The following is a 19,168-nucleotide window of genomic DNA, read 5'->3' as shown; positions in this document are numbered from 1 at the left end:
ACGTGTGCATGGCTTTGGACCACAGCACAGTGTCAGTTCCAAGGTGTGACACAAAGGAGACTCCTCCCACTCAATGGCTCAGTGTTTGCTACCCAGTCTCCTGATAAGGAATGATGCTCAGTGCGATTTTTGTGATGGGAAAGGAACACGGATGGCTGAGGAAATCTGGCACTCGGATCTTTTGCTTGGGGCTTTACTACACTTAAGAAGCTACAGCTGGGGTAGTGATTCCATGTAGACACGGCTGATGCCAAAGGAAGGGGTTCTCTCATTGGCACAGGTGCTTCACCTCCCCAAGAGGTGACAGCGAGGTCGGCTGAAAAATTCTGCTTCCTAGCGCCATCTACACAGGAACTTAGGTCAGTTTAACTGCACCTCTTGGGGGTGGATTTTTCACCCTTCCATTCCCCCGACTGAACTAGTTAAACCCGTCTGATTTTCTAGTGGAGACCAGATCTTAGTATTTACTGATTTTTCAACTCGACTGTCCAGCCTGCACTATCAGGCTCAAGAGATGCTGCTTTTTACTCAAGTGTAAATCCAGAATAGATTGACTCTGGACATACGCTATGTTAACTTCCAACCAAATGACCTGTATTGAGAAGAGAGCCTCCGTAGTCCAGCATATTCACTACATACCTACGCCTCATTAACTGTGTGTTCTCCTTGCTGTACACTCAGCATCTGATTCTGCCATCCTTGCTCATAGAATCCTAGAACACTAGAACTGGCAGGGACCTTGAGAGGTCATCGAGTCCAGTCCCCTGCCTTCATAGCAGGACCCAGTTCTGTCTAGACCATCCCTGATAGATATTTATCTAAGCTGCTCTTAAATATCTCCAGAGATGGAGATTCCACAACCTCCCTGGGCAATTTATTCCAGTGTTTCACCACCCTGACAGTTAGGAAGTTTTTCCTAATGTCCAACCTCAACCTCCCTCGCTACAATTTAAGCCCATTGCTTCTTGTCCTGTTCTCAGAGGCTAAGGAGAACAATTTTTCTCCCTCCATCTAGTGACACCCTTTTAAATACCTGAAAACCTCTATCATGTCCCCTCTCAGTCTTCTCCTTTCCAAACTAAACAAGTCCAATTTTTTCAGTCTTCTTTCATAGGTCATGTTCTCTAGACCTTTCATCATTATTGTTGCTCTTCTCTGGACCTTCTCCAATTTCTCCACATCTTTCATGCTGAGTGGAATTTTAGTCCACATGTGTTACCAGGGCTACTCTTGCACAAGGTACTTTTTATAAGAGTAAGGGGGCAGAATCAAGCCCTGAATGAAGGAGGTATCTTGTAGGCATAATAGTAAATGGTCAGGTTCTGTAGAAATTTGTCTTTGATTTTTTTTATTCAGATTTTGGCAGCTGGAAACTGTTTAGTTTTTTAATTTAAAACAGATTTTAAAAAATTATGCAACACTTTGTTGTTGTTTACGTGTTTTTTGTGAGAATCTGAACACTGTCAGGAAAGAGAGACTCTTTTTTTTAGTGAAAAGGTCTGTTCTGTCAAATAAGCTATTTTCCACGGGAAAAAGAAATGTTTTGGCAGAAAGTTTTTGACCTATTCCAACCCCAGCGCTTCATTGTCAACAGTAAATAGTTGCTCTGAAAGAAAAAGCTCAGTTGAACATTTGGGTTATTAAAGGCGTATTTTCCTGAACATCAAAAGCATAAAGTATAGCATCTGAAAACGGAGAGTGTTCATTATGCTTATCTTAACCATCATAAAGTATCCATGCAGCAGTCTGAATTGTGGGATTGGAAATCTGATTTGAACATATTTTTCATCCCTGAGTAATGTGGTTTGGCGGTGGGTTACTGTGACCTAGGGTAGCTGCTTGGAATTATGTCAACTGATCATATTTGCAAAATGGTGTCAGATATCAAACACCTCCTAGCAACCAGAAGGATCATTTCCAGTGTAAACAAGCTTAGAATTTGTTTAGAAGATTAAAGAGCTGCATCATTGGAAGCATTCATTTCTGGGACACAGAGGTGCTTCCATCTCTTCCACTCCAGTTACTGACCTAGTACAGGTTGAACCTCTCTAGTCTGGCATTCTCTGGTCTGGCAACCTCCGTGGTCCAGCATGATTTTAGTTAGCCGGACCACGGAGAGAGCTAGGAATGCAACCCAGGCGTTTGGAGTCCCACTCTGATGCCTTAACCCCAAGATCATCCTTCCTGCCTCTGACGAGGGAAATCTTTACAAATGATCAACCGAGTGCAGAGAGGGCAAAATGGGAAGCCACCGCAGTGCTGCATAAGAACAAAGAGCTTATGCATTTCATTCATGCAGATGAATCTCTTGGGTTTGGTTATGATTTCTCAGGATTTGTTTCCATTCACTGTTGCCTTCACATTAGCTCCTTACTGTTACACTGACATATGTCATTTATTCTGGGGTGTCTTCTTTGCCGGTTAATTTTTGTTTTCAGAGTCCTCACTCTTCCTGCACTTCAGGCCTCTCTACCTGTGAGTCCTCACCTTCCCGTCATTTCTTGACGATACCATGGTGAGCAGTCGTGTCAGCTAGTATGTAGCAGCTGTGCCCCTTCAGTGCTGATCTCGTTCCGTGGAGCTAGGCTAATCTAGGCCTATGCGGCACTTGAATGGGAGACCTGCACGAGACACCCAGAATGCTGCAGGAATGGGTGTTGATGATCTCAAAGATTACACTCTTCCTTGTGCTGCTACAGGTGTTGGCTTCTTGTTAAGATGTTACAGTTACACCGAGGCCCTGATCACTTGATGGCATGGGAGTACAGTGGGTAGCACTAGAGCATACATATGTGCTCCTGTCTTGTTGATAGTTAGAAAGTCATTGGTTAAAAAGGCTGAATTAGTCTGTGGGCCTTTAAGACTTCATGGCTCCCCCACTGCCCATGAGATTCCACGATGGGGAGGTCACATTCATTTAAGCAGTGACTAAGCACTCGGTCCCAAGTTAGCAAAGTTTGGAGTAGCCCATCGCATTTCAGTGGGTACCATTGCAGGGAAGGGCCAAGAAATGTCGTCTATGAAATTTTAAAAGCAGTGGAATTCAAGCAAAAAAAGTGAACCGGAAAATAGGAAGGTTGTTTGAGCTAGAGTGGAATAAACATTGGTGATGTCTTAGTAGCCCTGCTGTTAGACTCTCAGTTGGCCGTGCCAAGATTGTGTTGGACAACAAAAGCTAAAATGATGGGAAGGCACCCGGGAGACAATCTTTGCCTGGGTTGTCTGCCAGGGAAGCTGTTCTTTGACTGATGACTGGTAAAGGTTCCTACTATAAGGATATCTGCTGATAAGATTGTGTTTCAGCAAGGCACTTGAGCACTTATCCACCGTCATCCTCATATAATGCACAGTCTGTGGAACTTGTTGCCTTGGGACGTTGTGGAGGCCAAAAGCATAAGTGGGTTCGAAAAAGAGCTGGGTAAGTTCATGGTGGCTAGGTCCCTCAATGGCTATTAGCCAAGATAGTCTGCAATGCAACGCCATACTCTGGGTGCCCCTAAAACGCCAACTGTGAGAACTTTGGATCAGACGAGAGGGGACGGAGCACTCCAAATTGCCCTGCTCTGTTCGTCACCTCTGAATCCTCTGTCAGTGATGGAAGTCTGGGCTAGAAGGGCCATTGGTCTGACCCAGCGTGGCCATTCCTACATTCTTACGAGTATGTCAAAACTGAAAAGTTATTGCTGTTGGGCCACACCATTGTCATTTTCCCCAGACACGGTCCTTGACAATTGTCATTTAGACGAAAGCCCAATTTCTGTCAAAGCCATTTTTTGACATCCCTTTTGATTACACTTGTAGCAGCGCTGTGGGAAGAGGAGTTCACTCTGCCCTTAGGCTCAGGAGACTTCTCCACCAGCACGCGTGGATGCCATCAGTCAGGGAAAGCCAACTGACGGAGGAGCTGTGGAGGAAGGCAAGGATGAAGGATGAAGTAGCTGGAGGCTGGGAGTTTTGTTAAGACATCCTTGGAGGGAGCGGGAGCCATCTTACCTGACCTTGTTGTATTATTTGCTGGCCTTTCCATGTTTATTCTGTTGTGTTCCCTGCCCCTTTACATTTGTTTTCACCCCTGGACACATTGGGTGTGTCTAAACTACATGGCTCCATCGATGGAGCCATGTAGATTGGGCTGATCAGCAAAGGGAAATGAAGCCGCCATTTAAATAATCGCGGCTTCATTTAAATTTAAATGGCTGCCGTGCTGAGCCGACAAACAGCTGATCAGCTGTTTGTCGGCTCAGCGTGCTAGTCTGGACGCTCCTGCGCCTACCTGAAAGCCTTTTATGACCTCCCCATTATGCCTCGTAGGGTGAGGTTTACTGGGGAGGTCGATAAAGGGCTTTCATGTCGGCAGGGGAGCATCCATATTGCCCCGATCTGCTGACAAACAGCTGATCGGCAGAGTGGGGCAGCCATTTAAATTTAAATGAAGCCTCGATTATTTAAATCGCGGCTTCATTTCCCTTTGCTGAACAAACAAATCTACATGGCTCCGTCGACGGAGCCATGTAGTCTAGACGTACTCAGCGTGTGTGCGTGAAGAGGTATTGCTCTCAAGAAGTGGGTGAGTGCACCCTTGGCAGATGCTTGCGTGAGGTTCTGCTCTTTTAGTCCTAGTGCCGGGAGGACTGGCAGTGCAGTGCAACCCCAGCCCAAGGTCTTCTATGTGCGGCGGCCCCTGGCCTGCCTGCCCCAGCCTCTGGACCACAAGGGAACCACAGGCGGAAGGGGGACCGGGTGTGAAGCCCAGGTGGGGACACATGATGCTGTTTCGGAGGGCAGAGTTGCCTATGATAGCCGCTGTCCATGTCACCAAGAGCCCCAAGGGGTATATATAGTTCCCAGGTTTCTGGGTGGGCCTCAAGCAACTGTGATTTATGTTTTCAGAAGGAAGCTCTATAACACTGAACATACACAGCTACGGGTCAGCCTGGAGGAGTGCATGCTGCTTGATGAGACCAGGGCTCAATTGGGCGCTAAGTCCTGGGACTCAAGCACACGCCAGTCTGGCAGGAAACCAGTGGCATTATCCATACTTTGTGCAGTGTATCACAGGGGGGGGGGGAGGGGGGGGAGGGGAGTGGGAGACAGCCCTGAGGGTGCGCTTTGTGAGGTACAATGCAATAAAATAGGAACATGACGGAATGCGGGATAAATGTTACAACCTTCTTACGGTGCTAAGAGCTTACAGAAGAAGAAAGGGCAGGCAAGTGGCACTATAGAGAAAGAGTACTCTCTCAGACTACAGGTTAGGCATCTTCATTTTCTTAGGAAAGTCTTGTGGCAAACAAAGGGAAAGGGGTAATTGGCCCAAACCCATGTTCTTTGCACATGTTAAAAGTTGTGGCTTCAACACAGTGGTTTAGTACCGGATTCTCACCAGATGTAAACGAACACAGCAGCTCGGACATACTCAGTGGAACTTTGGTGGTTTTCACCAGTGGAGGAGCTGGCCCTGAAACTGTCTCCATTCTCATTCGTTTCTGGGTCCTTCTTGCTGGAACTATCATGGGTAGCAATCAGCGTTCCAAGCGTAAATACTCCCTCGAAGTTTTCTGCCTTTGATGTTGGCCTCCGAGGAGATCATAGAATCACAGGAATGGAAAGAACTTCAAGAGACCAAGAAGTCCAGTCCCCTGCACTCAAGGCAGGACCAAGCACCATCTAGATCTAGACCATTCCTGGCAGATATGTGTTGCATGTTCTATACAAGCAGCTTGCGAGTGTTTTATCACCATCTGATTTCTTGCACCTCGGTCACACGACATTATGTTATAAAAATAATGACCTCAACTATGCTCGTGGGGAGGGGAAGATGGATCTAAGAGAAGCGACGAGGAGGTGAGCCAAGCAATGAGCTCATTACGGCAAGACAGGAAATAACTTGGCATGCTTCCCAAGACCATATGCCTGAAACGTAAGGCCAATTAATGACTGAAGGAAGGTCGCGAATCCCCCAGAACCAGCTGCATGTTGTGAGGCTGGTAGACTAGATGTCTGCTCTAGCCAAGACAGCAGGCATCAGCTGAGCACTGACAAATTCATAGCTGGAAGCCAGACCAGCTCACTTGTGTTGTTTAAGACGGGGGTTAGACTTATAAGAATGTTTTTAGTGTTTAAAATGCCTGTAAGTTGTCTATGCATTAATCTCATGCACTGTAATGTTTGTATCCCATGCGGTAAGGTAACATGTATGTTTTGCTTTATAACTGCAAAAATGCCTGCTCTGAACTTGTGAACCCAGGCAGGAAGGGAGATTCGCCCGCCCAGCAAGTAGGATCATATCTCCGTGGGCCAAGAGGCTGACCTGAAATGCATGTCTGAAGGGTGAGAGCTGCGTTTCATGGCCAAGTTAATGCAAAGAGACTCCCTCCACAATAAATGTATCAGAGACATCTCCGAGGGCCCAGCAAAGGAAAGGAAAGATCTACATTTCTCAGAAGCAGAGCCAAGTGGAAATGTTTTTGTGATCTCCAACTCCAGTCAGGACTAGCACCCTGATTTTAATCCAAAACCTCTAAATCAGTTTATAATCATTGTACGGGCAGTCTTAAAAGTTACTGGGACTAAATTAGGCCTGGTGTTACGCCACTGGCTCTAGCTGAACTACATCTCGACTGAATTTGCTCCTCTGTTTGCAAGTGATACTTTCTACAAGGAATAGATTTGACAGTAATTCCCTCTGTATCCTTCTACATCCATGTTGCATGTTCTACTCCAGATCAACCTCTCCCCAAACTGCCCCAGATGTCCAAAATGATCTGGACAAACTGGAGAAATGGAGGATGAAATTCAACAAGAACAAATGCAAAGTGCTCCACTTAGGAAGGAACAATCCATGTCACACATACAGAATGGGAAGTGATGGTCTAGGAAGGAGAATTGCAGAAAGAAATCTAGGGGTCATAGTGGACCACAAGCTAAATATGAATCAAGAGTGTGACACTGTTGCAAAAAAGCCAACATGATTCTGGGATGTATTAGCAAGAGTGTTGTAAGCAAAACGCAAGAAGTGGTCTTTCTGCTCTGCTCTGTGATTATTAGGCCTTAACCGAAATATTGTGTCCAGTTTTGGGTGCCACATTTCAGGAAAGATGCAGACAAATCGGAGAAAGTCCAGAGAAGAGCGACAAAAATGATTAAATGTCTAGAAAACATGACCTATGAGGGAAGACTGAAAGAATTGAGCTTGTTTAGTCTGGAAAAGAAAAAAAAGGGACATGATATCAGCTTTCAAGTACTTAAAAGGTTGTTACAAAAAGGAGAGTGAAAAATTGTTCTCCTTAATTTGGGATGATAGGACAAGAAGCAATAGGTGTAAATTGAACGGGAGGTTCAAGGGAGGTTTAGGTTGAACATTAGGGGAAACAGGGTGGTTAAGCACTGGAATAAATTGCCTAGAGAGCTTGTGCAATCTCCATCGCTGGGGATTTTTAAGAGCAGGTGAGACAGATACCTAGACAGTGCTTGGTCCTGCCGTGAGGTCACAGGGCTGGGGCAGTTGTCCTACACGGGCAGCCAAAGATACCTTCAGTGTAGCTTTTAGTTACCGGTCAGTGTTTCACTCTCTGACCAGCTCTAGAAAGAAGGTAGAACCCAAATGAAACACTACTGAATCCTGACCGGTTATGGCTACATGCAACCTGACAGCTGCGAGCCTCAGGTACTAAACTGCTGCTTCCCATAGATGAAAAACAATGTGGCTTTATTTCCCAGTTGATAAAAACAGGTTGCCCTTGATTGAGGAAAGCACTTGAGCCTGTGCTTCAAGTATCGTACAAGTCAATGAAATTTAAGTATGTGTTGAAGCCTTTTGCTGCGCAAGGATAGCTTGTTGAACTGGGGACTTGATTTGAAGGCAATAAAAGCAGATTATGTTTTCCCATCTGTTTTGATGCTCAAACACATCTGCACAGCGGTGTGGGCCTGCTGGTCTTTCATCCGTCCACACAGGCACACACACGGCGCCTTCTTCCTTTTCTAGGCAATGGTAAGTTTTAAATCTTCTTTCCTTCTTTAGAGTGGACTCAAAGCTTATTTTGCTCTTAAAAGGCTTGTGCGTCTGTAATTTAAACATCCCCCTTCATAGGAGTGACATTTTATCTACATATCGATCATAATATTTAAAGCAGAAGAGCATGTTCTCCTTGTTTGTGTATAAGCCATGGTTATGTTTCTATTGAACTATGTGGAGTGTGTATATTATAGATATAATTGTTAACCCTGTTGGTACCAGTAAGGGCTCAATTGTCTGATGCATCTGAACTTCACTTGCACTGTGTGGAGGGGCACTGATCTTGTGCCGTCCAGATCTTGGTGGTAGTTAAAGCAGCTTAGTGGTTACTCGAATTTACACCCTGAAGGAACCTACTCCTAATACAGGATTATTATATATGGGGATATACCTATCTCATAGAACTGAGACCTTGAGAGGTCATCGAGTCCAGACCCCTGCCCTCATAGCAAGACTAAGTACCATCCCTGACAGATTTGCCCCAGATCCCTAAATGCACCCCCAAGGATTGAGCTCAGTTTAGCAGATCCTGGGTTTAGCAGACCAATGCTCAAACCACTGAGCTATCCCAGCTCCTCCTGAGTGGATGGAGCCGATGGAGGTTTGATGGTTGAGCACTGGAATAACTTGCGTAGGGAGGTTGTGGACTCTCCATCACTGGAGATACTGAAGAGCAGGTTGGAGCGACATCTGTCAGGGATGATCTAGATCCTGCCATGAGGGCAGGGGACTCAATTCAATGACCTCTTGAGGTTCCTTCCAGTTCTACGGTTCTAGGTTTCTATGATTATTTGTGTAACGGTAGTACCAAGCAGAGCTGGTTCTCCCTATCCTTTCCCCACTGTGATCCCTTTGGCCGGATTCGGGGGAGCTGGCTTTACACTAGCAAAGACTTGCTCTCTGCAGGGGGAATTCTTCACTGGCAAAGGACAGTGTTGGCATAAAGTGCCTCGGGCAGGCCAGAGATTCCACCCCTAAAAGTTTATGGTTTTAGTACTTTCTATGGCCTATGGTGCGGAGTCACTAACGGGGGATGGGCAGACCTGTTTAGGAGAGGTTCTGAGGATCCGATTTAGGCCATGAAATTTGACCCTGCATACTTGGTGATTTTTAAAGGGCTACATATTGACGAAAAACGGGTCTCCAAAAAGCCTGTTCTTAAAATGAAAACGGATCTGTTTCTCTAGCACTACTAGAAGACTTACCAGGCTTGCCCGGGTCCTTTAGGGCAGGGGGCTGGCGGGGTGGGAGGTGCAGGTGCCAGGATGGGGACTCAGGAGGGGATCAGGGCAGGAAGTGGAGAGGAGTGGGAGTCAGGGTGGGGATTCAAAGAAGGGGAGCTCAGAGGAGGGGGAGGGAGGCTCAGGGCTGGGGGTTTGGATTCCTGCTGGCTTCTCCCCGCAGCTTGTTCCCAGGGCAGGGAGGCCTCATGCACCCCGCCCTCTGGCTTCTCTGGGGGCCAGCTCAGGGTGTGGGGGGCAGCATGCTCCTCACCCACTGGCTTGTCCCTAGAGCGGGGGTCAGGGGTGTGCACCCTGCCCACCAACATGTCTCCAGGGGCTGGGCCAGGCAGGGAGGGAGGCCTGGGCTGGGAGAGGGCCGGTGGGGCTTTCCCCCTTCTGGGGTGGGAGGGCTGGCAGGGCTTTCCCTCTCCTGGGGCAGGGGGGACAGCCAGGCTTTCCCCCCTCCCCCCTCCCAGGGTAGGGGCTGCCAGTACCCCTCTCTCCTTTCAGTTCAATAGGGCTCCCCCCCCCCCCATTCTGGTGTTGCAGCCAAGGAGGAGGAAGGGGTTTGGAGCGGGGGGCACCACTTACCCAGTCCAGTGGTCGGCAACATGGTAAGCCCCACCCCCAGCTGGCTAGTCTCTTGGTGGTGCGGCTGCCCCCAGTGGCCACTCTCCATATTGTTCTTCCTTCGATCAGCCCCCGCCCTTTCCATCTTAGGGAAAACAATCCCATTCCAGGCCTTTCCTGTTTTCCTGGCACCGCCACACCCTGAGCTTGCTTTAAATTAGGAGAAGAGGAAGCTGCCCATCACATTTAGTGGCCCTAGCTCTTACCGTTTCGGAGTTCTTGACTATACTGACTCACAGACAGACAGAGAGATGCATGTTTCTCAATTATACAGATAGATCTATGTTTACAATCCGTGTTCACAATCACCAGAAAAACCATGACGCCTCGAAAGGCGCTATGTTGGAAAGTTGGCTGCTGAAAGCTCAAGGCAAATGAAGCAGGTAATGCACGTTCAAAATTCATTGATCTCGCTCTCTTAAAAGGATCCGTGGAGTTCTACGACTGAATCCTGTGGAGGGAGATGAAAGACCGTGTAAGCTAGAATCCAAGATTTCTTTCTTTTTTTCTTCACCGGACAGTCTTGGAAAAGGCCTCCTCTTCTGCCCATCCCAGCTTGTCCCCAGGGGCATCTTTTAATAGCAATTGCATTTTATTTCCCGTCTGCCTTTACTGTTTGCTGTTGGCGTCCGTCTTCAAACCTTGAATCACAGAAGAGAGCACTTTGGGGATCTGCCTGGGAAGCCTGATGGGAACCAAATGCCTATCAGCAGCCCAGATGCAATTTTTGGCATTGCTCAGCATGGGAATTGCAGTGAGCGCACTGGGACGGGGTAGCGCACATAGGATAAGCAACGGTGTGTTGCTTGTGGGCGGGATGGACCAGAGCCAAAGGCTGAAAAGGTGTGTGGGGAAGGAGCAGGGGGACAAGGAATTTGACATTTGGCGAGGGGGGGGGGGTAAGAACAGCAGGCCGTGACCACACCAAAATTAATGTATTTCCCTCTCCTTTTAGGGCAGTGTTGAAATGAGCTGCAGGAAATGTTAACGCTGGAAAGCCAGAACAAAGATGAAAAATGGGAAATACTAAAATGAATGTAACAAATCCCATTTTCACAAGACAAATCAACAGTGGGATTCGTTACTGCACGGAGGCAGTAAGTAACAATGACACCAGGCTTCTGTGGAGATAAATGCTATACATATCCCTCCGACGTGTGGTGTGCAGGGCGGCCGATGCAGAGAGATGGGACTGGAGGTGGGAAAGATGGCTACAGAACAGTTCTCCCAACCCACACACACACTGCTCAGCTCTGGTCCTGGTTGCTACCTGTGAGCTTTGCCTTTTTCCCTCGTGCCTTTTAATAAGCCCTGAGAGGTGTCTGGTGTCTGGTTACACTGCCCAGAAGGTGAACCTGTGCACGTGGTTTTGTCATTATCAGGACAAAAGGAGAAAGCTGAAACAATTTATGTATAACTGTGATAGCTAAAGAAGACCAATACCGAATTGTTATGGTGTATGCTTCTTTGCAGGCCATGATAGCGAGGGACACAGGTGGTGGAGGAATACGGGGTGAACATGTCAAAGCTGTAGGGTATTGCTCCTATTGCCTTGCATCGTTCTAACCACAGCTTATTATCCTAATCTTTGCTTCCCTTCTGCAGGGTGCCCCTTACATGGAGAAGAAATAGCAATTATTCTGCAGGAAACTAAAATGGACTCTTTCAGAGAGGGGACTGAAATAACACCCAAGGCTCAGCTCCTTCGCTGCATCTCTGGTACTCAGATTAATGAGTCTGTAATCAAGAATGGCTTTTAAAGAATATAAGCAGAACTGGGATGCCCTGGGCCACCAAGTTAGCCACCGTGTGCTAATAGAGCTGACAGAGCTCAGGCTAGGAGCAGAACAAATTAATCTGGGAGGTTATGGCCACAGTTCAGCAAAGCACAGGTTTCATCCTATTCTTCCCCCAAGAGCTTACGATCGAAACATACCTGAGTGGTGAAAGAGATATTATTATCTTGCTGCGGAGCTGGGGAAAGGTTAAGTGACGTGGGTAAGTCAAACAGGGAGCCTGTGTCAGAGCAAGGAATTGAGCCTCGCTCTACTGGCCACCCATATAGCTCCTTAAGACCGAGGCCAGCATGAGCCTATTTGCTGACCTCTTATTCCTTCCTCTAATCCACAGCTGGCCCCCCCATGGCCCTTCACATGATCAGGCCTCTGAGGGGATGAGATGCCTCTGCATGGCAGTTCCTGCTATTAGATCCATCATTCTATTTCTTTCTTCCCCCTTTCCTTTCTATCCCACTTCATAGTCCTTCTAAACGTGCCTCCTCTCCCTGGCCTGTACCACCTGAACTGTTCTGGCCTCGGATTTGTACTGTGTGCTGATGGCATGAAACTAGCGTGAATGCTGCCACTGCACAACACACAGCAATACTGCACCGTGCCGCTGACAGTTTGCAGACAATGGACATAGATTCCAGGAGCATGCACTGTGCTAACATAAGGCCTGCTTTAAAAGCCATTGAAGTTAATGGGAAGAGAAGATTCCCATGAGTCCAGTAGATCAGGCCCCGAATCATGCAGCGCTGGCTTTGGAATCATGCAACTATTATTCATATTTGACCTGAGACAATGTGTACTTTCCAGTGACTGCAGCTGTTGGAAAAAGTGGGAATGATTTATTACATATAAAATTATATTGAATTATAGAAATTAGAAATAAAAAATGTTCTGTAAGAAGTCCCTATGAAGTAGAATCCTAACAATATAACCACAATAATAGGCTGTAATGTAATGTCTAATGGAAACCAAATATTTTTATTACAGCAGTTGGGTCTATTGTGCAATTCGTTATTTCAGGGCTGGCTTCTTAGCACTACTACCTTGAAATCATAGAACACTAGAACTGGAAGAGACCTTGAGAAGTCACCCTTATTTCAGTGCTGCTGCCTGCAGAACTGGGCCTTCAGCCAGCAGCCACTGCTCTCTGGCCGCCCAGCTCGGAAGGCAATGCAGAAGGCAGGCTGGCGGAACCACGATGCCTTTAAAATAACCTTGTGATTCCCCTTTCCCCCACCCCAACTCTCTTCTGGTCAGGACCCCCAATTTGAGAAGTGCTGGGCTCCCCTGTGACATCTGTGCAGTGTAGGGTCAAAGCAACAGAAGACCAGATTTCCCGAGGGGGACATCAAATTTCCTGGTCCGTGATGTGTTTTTCACGGCCGTAAATTTGGTGGGGCCCTGGCAATGGGAAAATAGAGGTAAAGTGGTTTTCTCGAGATCAAAGAGCAGAGCTGAGATCGAAACAGGTGTAGGTCCCTTGGCTGCCAGAATAGCATGTAATAAGCACACACTTTATATACATGTATGGTATAACAGGTGTGAAGGACCTAGCTGACGTGTTTTGCTTTTATGAAACCATTTAAAAGCATTTGGATGTATTGCTGCTGGAGTATCATGTGTTCAGCACATTGTTTGTCGATGCTGGAACGGTAAACAAAAGCACACACCTTGCACTGCAGATATAAAAAAACCTGACCCAGAGCCCACTGAAAGCATTGGAAAGACTCCCAGTAACTTTGCTGGGTTTTGGATCAGTCCCTAAAAAGCAGATCCATAACTCCATATTTAGGCACCTTATTAAAAGTCATTGATGTCCATCTTTGACAAATCAGCGACATTTAATAAGGTCACTGATTGTCAGAAGCAGACCCTCGTGGAACTAGTGGTGGCCCATTAGCTCTGCCAGGTAAGTGCCTGAATATAGACCTAAGAGACTAATTGTACATATACTCGTTTACATGTGTTGGGCCTGGCAGATGAGACACACTGGGAATGTTGGAATCTATACTATAAAACAGTTCCTTGATATTTTAGAAACAGATTATTTTTCATAATATTGTTACTATTTAAAACATCTCTCTCTTTCCATTCCCCAAACTCAGTTATTACAGACTTTCACGCATCAGAGTCTGATGGTTCCTAAAGCCGTTAGCTCTGTTAGAAACGGTTGCTTTCAGGTCTGAGAGGCCCCAGCTTGAATTGACAAGCCAGGTGTCTAATTTCCAGCGTCTGACTCCTGGTTCCATGGACATGGAGCCAATACAATGTGTGGGAAAGCTTTAAGAGTGGTTAAACTTGAAACCAACCCCCCTTGAAAACATGCCAGGTTGATACAATAGGTTAACAAAACACACCTGGTCTTTTAAAATAAGACCGTGTATCTGTGACAAACAGGAGAAACTGCTTGCTGTCATGGAAGGGGTTAAGGAGAGCCTTTTGTCCCTGCTGGCTCTGCCCCCATTGTGTGTGTAGCCAATGGCAAGCCTGAAGGGGTAGAAAAGGAGATAGCCTGGCATAGTTCAGGGACGACTATCAAAGGGGCCGGAGTTACTTACTACCCTGTTGGAAAAGAAGGATCATCAGCTTGCAGATGCGGATGCAAATTTTATGTTCACACAGGGCTCTGAATACTACTACTATTAATAATAATATAAGTCCTAAGTCAGCAAAGCATTTATACTTTGAGCAAGTACTAAAGTCTTATCCAAGTCAACTGTTTAAAGTCAAGCACGTGCTTGAGCGCTGAGTTGAATTGGGACGCTATTGCGACTCAACATTCAAATCATGGAGCTTGGAAGGCTTCAAGCAGTCTGAAAAAAAGCGATCATCTGGGAGCAGCCGCTTGTCAACCGCCCGGCTTGATTTGTATTTAGGTATTTATTGCCAGATCTGTGACAACTTGCAGCTCTCTGCATTTGAAGCATTGATTGTGCATACCGCCCGTGCAGAGTGCAAAGCAGCATTTAATTCCATGCAGCAACCTCTGTCTGCACTCCTTACAAGAATCGGGTGGCAGCCTCACTGTAAGGCAAAATGATGGTGTCATTGAACGTCTGGGAAAGATTCCTATTTCCCGGACAACATGAGGCAACTGGATGCTGTACGGGATTCCTTAATGTCAGGCTGCAGCCTGTAACCAAAGCAGAGACGTGTGTTGCATGTTCACTGTGTGGTTGGGTCCCTCTGGACCTCTGGGGCCTTTGCTAATGGAACCGGGCATAAGATTTAGCACAGGTGTTGCACATTTTGCTGCTTTTTATAAGCCGGCAAGAACATCTGGCCTGTCAGCTCTCTCAGCTCTGAAGTCACTAATTATTTGCATTTGCCAAGAAAAAAAACCAAACTATTTCTGCAGTGCAGGAGCTTCACTATGTGAAGGTCACACACACACACACACACACACACACACAGAAGGGAGTGCAATATTTTAATAAACTTTACTGCTAAGTGGCTTCCAGACATTTCTCACAGGAAGCGGCACAGATGTTATGAACGGCTGAACATTTGGGGGCATAATCTGTGTTTGCATGACAAAGGGAAAAACAACATAGCCTCCGCCTCACCTCTTTGGGCACATAGCACCCTTCGTCCACTCCAACTGCTCATGCAGGCAGGGGATCGGAATGCCTGAGGCCAGAGGCCAAAGAAGCACATTGCAGCTTGCAGGAGCGGTGGCTTCCACCTCAGCCTCACTGAAAAGCTTGTAACTACCACAGAGATGTCTTTTGGGAGAGTGGCCTGCGAGCTTGATCACAAGCCCAAAGGAAGTCAGGGAGAAGATTTCCACAAATGGTAACGGTGGTTTCTATCCGGCCTTATTTGCTCACTGCGAGACTGACCCCAGTGAATGACTCTCACCAACTTCAGGGCAGTTTGGACTGGGCCCAGAGAGCACGTAGCCAGCGGGGGAAGGACTGGGCATGGAATCGTTCTGGTGCACTGTTTTAGATGCCATGCCCCTTTTTTCTAGGATGATGTCTTCTATCGGGTTAGTCTGTTGTTGTTTATTCTTTGTATGACAGTAGCACCTAGAGACTGCAAATGGAACTTGACCGTGCCAGGTGCTGTTCACACCCGCATTCAGAGACAGTGCCTGCCGTGCAGCGTTTGCAATGCAAACACACAAGGTGGACTACAGAAGAATTGTTAAGAGACATAGAGAGAGATACAGGTTTATATTTTCAGAAATGTCTAGTGATATTCCAGTTCAGGGCCTCAACCACCAACCCACCCTTTCTCTCTGATATACTGTAGTCTGTTACCAATGAATGTACCAATATGCTATGCCTGAACTTTATAGTTGTTTGGAAGGGAGAAATTAAATGGCCTCAGTCCAGCTACATCGTAGTTTGGCCTGGCCACTACCATATCAGAAACTTCACTGTTCTACTGTGAGCTGGAAAACCTCAAACTCCAGTATTACTCCCGAGATCTAGAGAATGACTCAGTACTTCTGGGACTCTAAGGGTGTGTCTACACAGCAAAGTTATTTCGGAATAACGGCTGCTATTTCAACATAACTATGCAAGGTCTACACAGCCATTCCATTATTTCAAAATAATTTCAAAATAACAGATGGCTCATTCCAACTTCTGTACACCTCATTCTATGAAGAATAATGCCTCTTATGAAATAGCTATGTCAGAATATAGCGTGTGTAGATGCTCTGCTTCTGCTTTTTCGAAACAGCCCCTCACCAGGGCCATTCTAAGTTATTCCTCCTGGGGCTCTAAGTTGAGATACCACGTCTACATTAGGGAAGCCTACATCAGATTAATTTTGAGGCTTCCCTGCAGTGTAGACATGCTATTTCGAAATAAGCTATTTCAGAATAACTATTCCAGAATAGCTTATTCTGAAATAACTGTGCAGTGTAGACGTAACCTAACAGTACATCTACACAGGGGCATTATTTCAGAATAACTGACATTATTCTGAAATAACAAATAGCATGTCTACACTACAAGCCTTTATTTCAAACTAATGTCAAGCTGGAAGACTTCTTACTCTGATTCATGGTAACCCTCATTTCACAAGGAGTAAGGGAAGTCGAAGGAAGAGTGCTCTTTCTTCGACTTCCTGCCATGTGGACAGCACCAAAAGCCAAATTAAGCTATTTTGACTTAAACTACATAATTGACATGGCTGAGGTTGTGTCACTTATTCCAACTTTAGCCCTGCTGTGCAGACCTACCCTGACTCAGAAGTTCCTCACTTCATGAACTTCCCTCTACAACCTATCCTGGATTCATCTAGAAATTGGATGACCAAGAACTCTTCGAATGTAACCATTCTCAATAATGGTATAAGGCACAAGGGCACCTAATGTAACTTAGTATTGGCCAAAACTCTTTTTGCTGGTGTATCTGCATTTATATTAGAGTTTGGCCAACACAGAAGTGTCATAAACAATCATTATACACAGACATTGCTGGTCTGGAAAAAGTTTCTAGTGTAGATCTGACCTAAATCCCATTGAAAATCAATTACATTTAGGCTCCTAAATAACTTAATTATTTTTGAAAAGTTTACCCAATAGGACTTACACATGTTCAGGCTCTTTGATGAAGAGGAATGGGATTCCTCACATGCTTGAAGTTCAACTTGCGCTGAAGTGTTTTCCTGAGCTGGGATCATAAACAGTATAGTCTCTCTCTTGGCTAGTGGAAAGCCCACCTCTCCCCAACAAGTTATAATTACTGGCATTTATTCTGTTCTTCGTTGTCACCTCAGTGCTGTTTACATAAAATGAACTTAACATTCCAAATAGGAGGCCAAATGCTAAGGTCTTTGAGCCTAGCTGTGCTACACGTCTGGTTTTAATTAGACTCTATCTATACTACTCAATGTGAGATAGGGCTTTAGAATCAAGCCCTGAGATTTTTCTCAGGGGACAATTTTACACAGGGATCTCCAGGAAAGTTAGTTTGAATTAACTAAAGGTATGAATTTCCAATAGATTAGTTAAACACCATTAAATCTCCATCAGGGGCTCGTTTAACTGCACATCCACTAATGTGATCTATGCCATCAAATGCCAGTAATGCCCCACTGACATGGATATTGGCCAAACTGGACAGTCTCTACGGGAAAGAATTAATAGACACAAAACAGATATCTGAAAAGGCAACACACAGAAACCATTTGGAGAACATTTTAATCTGTATGGGCACTCATTAATGGATCTCACGCTGTCTCTAGGCTACACCTCTCTGTCGACAGAGAGATGTAGATTAGGCACGTCGAAATTGCTAATGAAGCAGGGATTTAAATATCCCGCACTTCATTAGCATAAACATGGCCACTGCTTTATTTCGAAAAGTTTTTTTGAAAAAAAAAAAAAGGCAGTCATAAGAACATAAGAACGGCCGTACTGGGTCAGACCAAAGGTCCATCTAGCCCAGTATCCTGTCTACTGACAGTGGCCAGCACCAGGTGCCCCAGAGAGGGTGGACTGAAGACAATGATCAAGCGATTTGTCTCCTGCCATCCCTCTCCAGCCTCTGACAAACAGAGGCCAAGGACACCATTTTATCCCCTGGCTAATAGCCTTTTATGGACCTAACCTCCATGAATTTATCCAGCTTCTCTTTAAACTCTTTTATAGTCCTAGCCTTCACAGCCTCCTCTGGCAAGGAGTTCCACACGCTGTGTGAAGAAGAACTTTCTTTTATTAGTTTTAAACCTGCTACCCATTAATTTCATTTTGTGTCCTCTAGTTCTTCTATTATGGGAACTAATAAATAACTTTTCTTTATCAACCCTCTCCACACCACTCATGATTTTATAGACCTCTATCATATCCCCCCTCAGTCTCCTCTTTTCTAAACTGAAAAGTCCCAGTCGCTTTAACCTCTCCTCATATGGGACCCATTCCAAACCCTTAATCATTTTAGTTGCCCGTTTCTGAACCCTTTCCAAAGCCAAAATATCTTTTTTGAAGTGAGGAGACCACATCCGTACACAGTATTCAAGATGTGGGCTTACCATAGTTTTATACAGGGGCAGTAAGATATTCTGGGTCTTATTTTCTATCCCTTTCCTAATAATTCCTAGCATCCTATTTGCCTTTTTGACCGCCGCTGCACTCTGTGTGGAAGTTTTCAGAGAACTGTCCACGATAACTACAAGATCTCTTTCCTGATTTGTCGTAGCCAAATTAGCCCCCATCATACTGTACGTATAGTTGGGGTTATTTTTCCCGATGTGCATTACTTTACACTTATCCACATTAAATTTCATTTGCCATTTTGTTGCCCAATCACTCAGTTTGGTGAGATCTTCTTGGAGTCCCTCACAGTCTGCTTCTGTCTTGACTATCCTAAACAGTTTGGTATCATCTGCAAACTTTACTACCTGACTGCTTACCCCTTTCTCCAGATCATTTATGAATAAGTTGAAAAGGATTGGTCCCAGGACTGACCCTTGGGGTACACCACTAGTTACCCCTCTCCAATCTGAAAATTTACCATTTATTCCTACCCTTTGTTTCCTGTCTTTTAACC

At 45.8% G+C, this 19,168-nt stretch overlaps 1 long non-coding RNA gene across 2 annotated transcripts in view; it reads left to right on the top strand.

Moving 5' to 3' along the window:
- The window catches only part of LOC112546473 (uncharacterized), a 40,290-nt gene extending 21,756 nt beyond the window's left edge, over positions 1 to 18,534 (top strand). Inside the window, exons 1-3 of one of the 2 annotated variants that reach the window (XR_016350096.1) lie at positions 9,627 to 10,345; positions 10,826 to 10,967; positions 11,476 to 18,534. This is a non-coding gene — a long non-coding RNA (uncharacterized LOC112546473). Of the gene's footprint in view, positions 1 to 9,626; positions 10,346 to 10,825; positions 10,968 to 11,475 lie in introns of those variants that run through there. The other variant, XR_016350095.1, reaches the window with a different exon arrangement.
- Positions 18,535 to 19,168: the final 634 nt, after the last annotated feature.

The sequence above is a fragment of the Pelodiscus sinensis genome, chromosome 7, assembly GCF_052426305.1.
Source record: "Pelodiscus sinensis isolate ZL-2025 chromosome 7, ASM5242630v1, whole genome shotgun sequence".
Classification (NCBI taxonomy): Eukaryota; Metazoa; Chordata; order Testudines; family Trionychidae; genus Pelodiscus; species Pelodiscus sinensis.
Note: the sequence above shows the minus strand (reverse complement) of the source record. Positions and strands in the feature narration are given on the sequence as shown.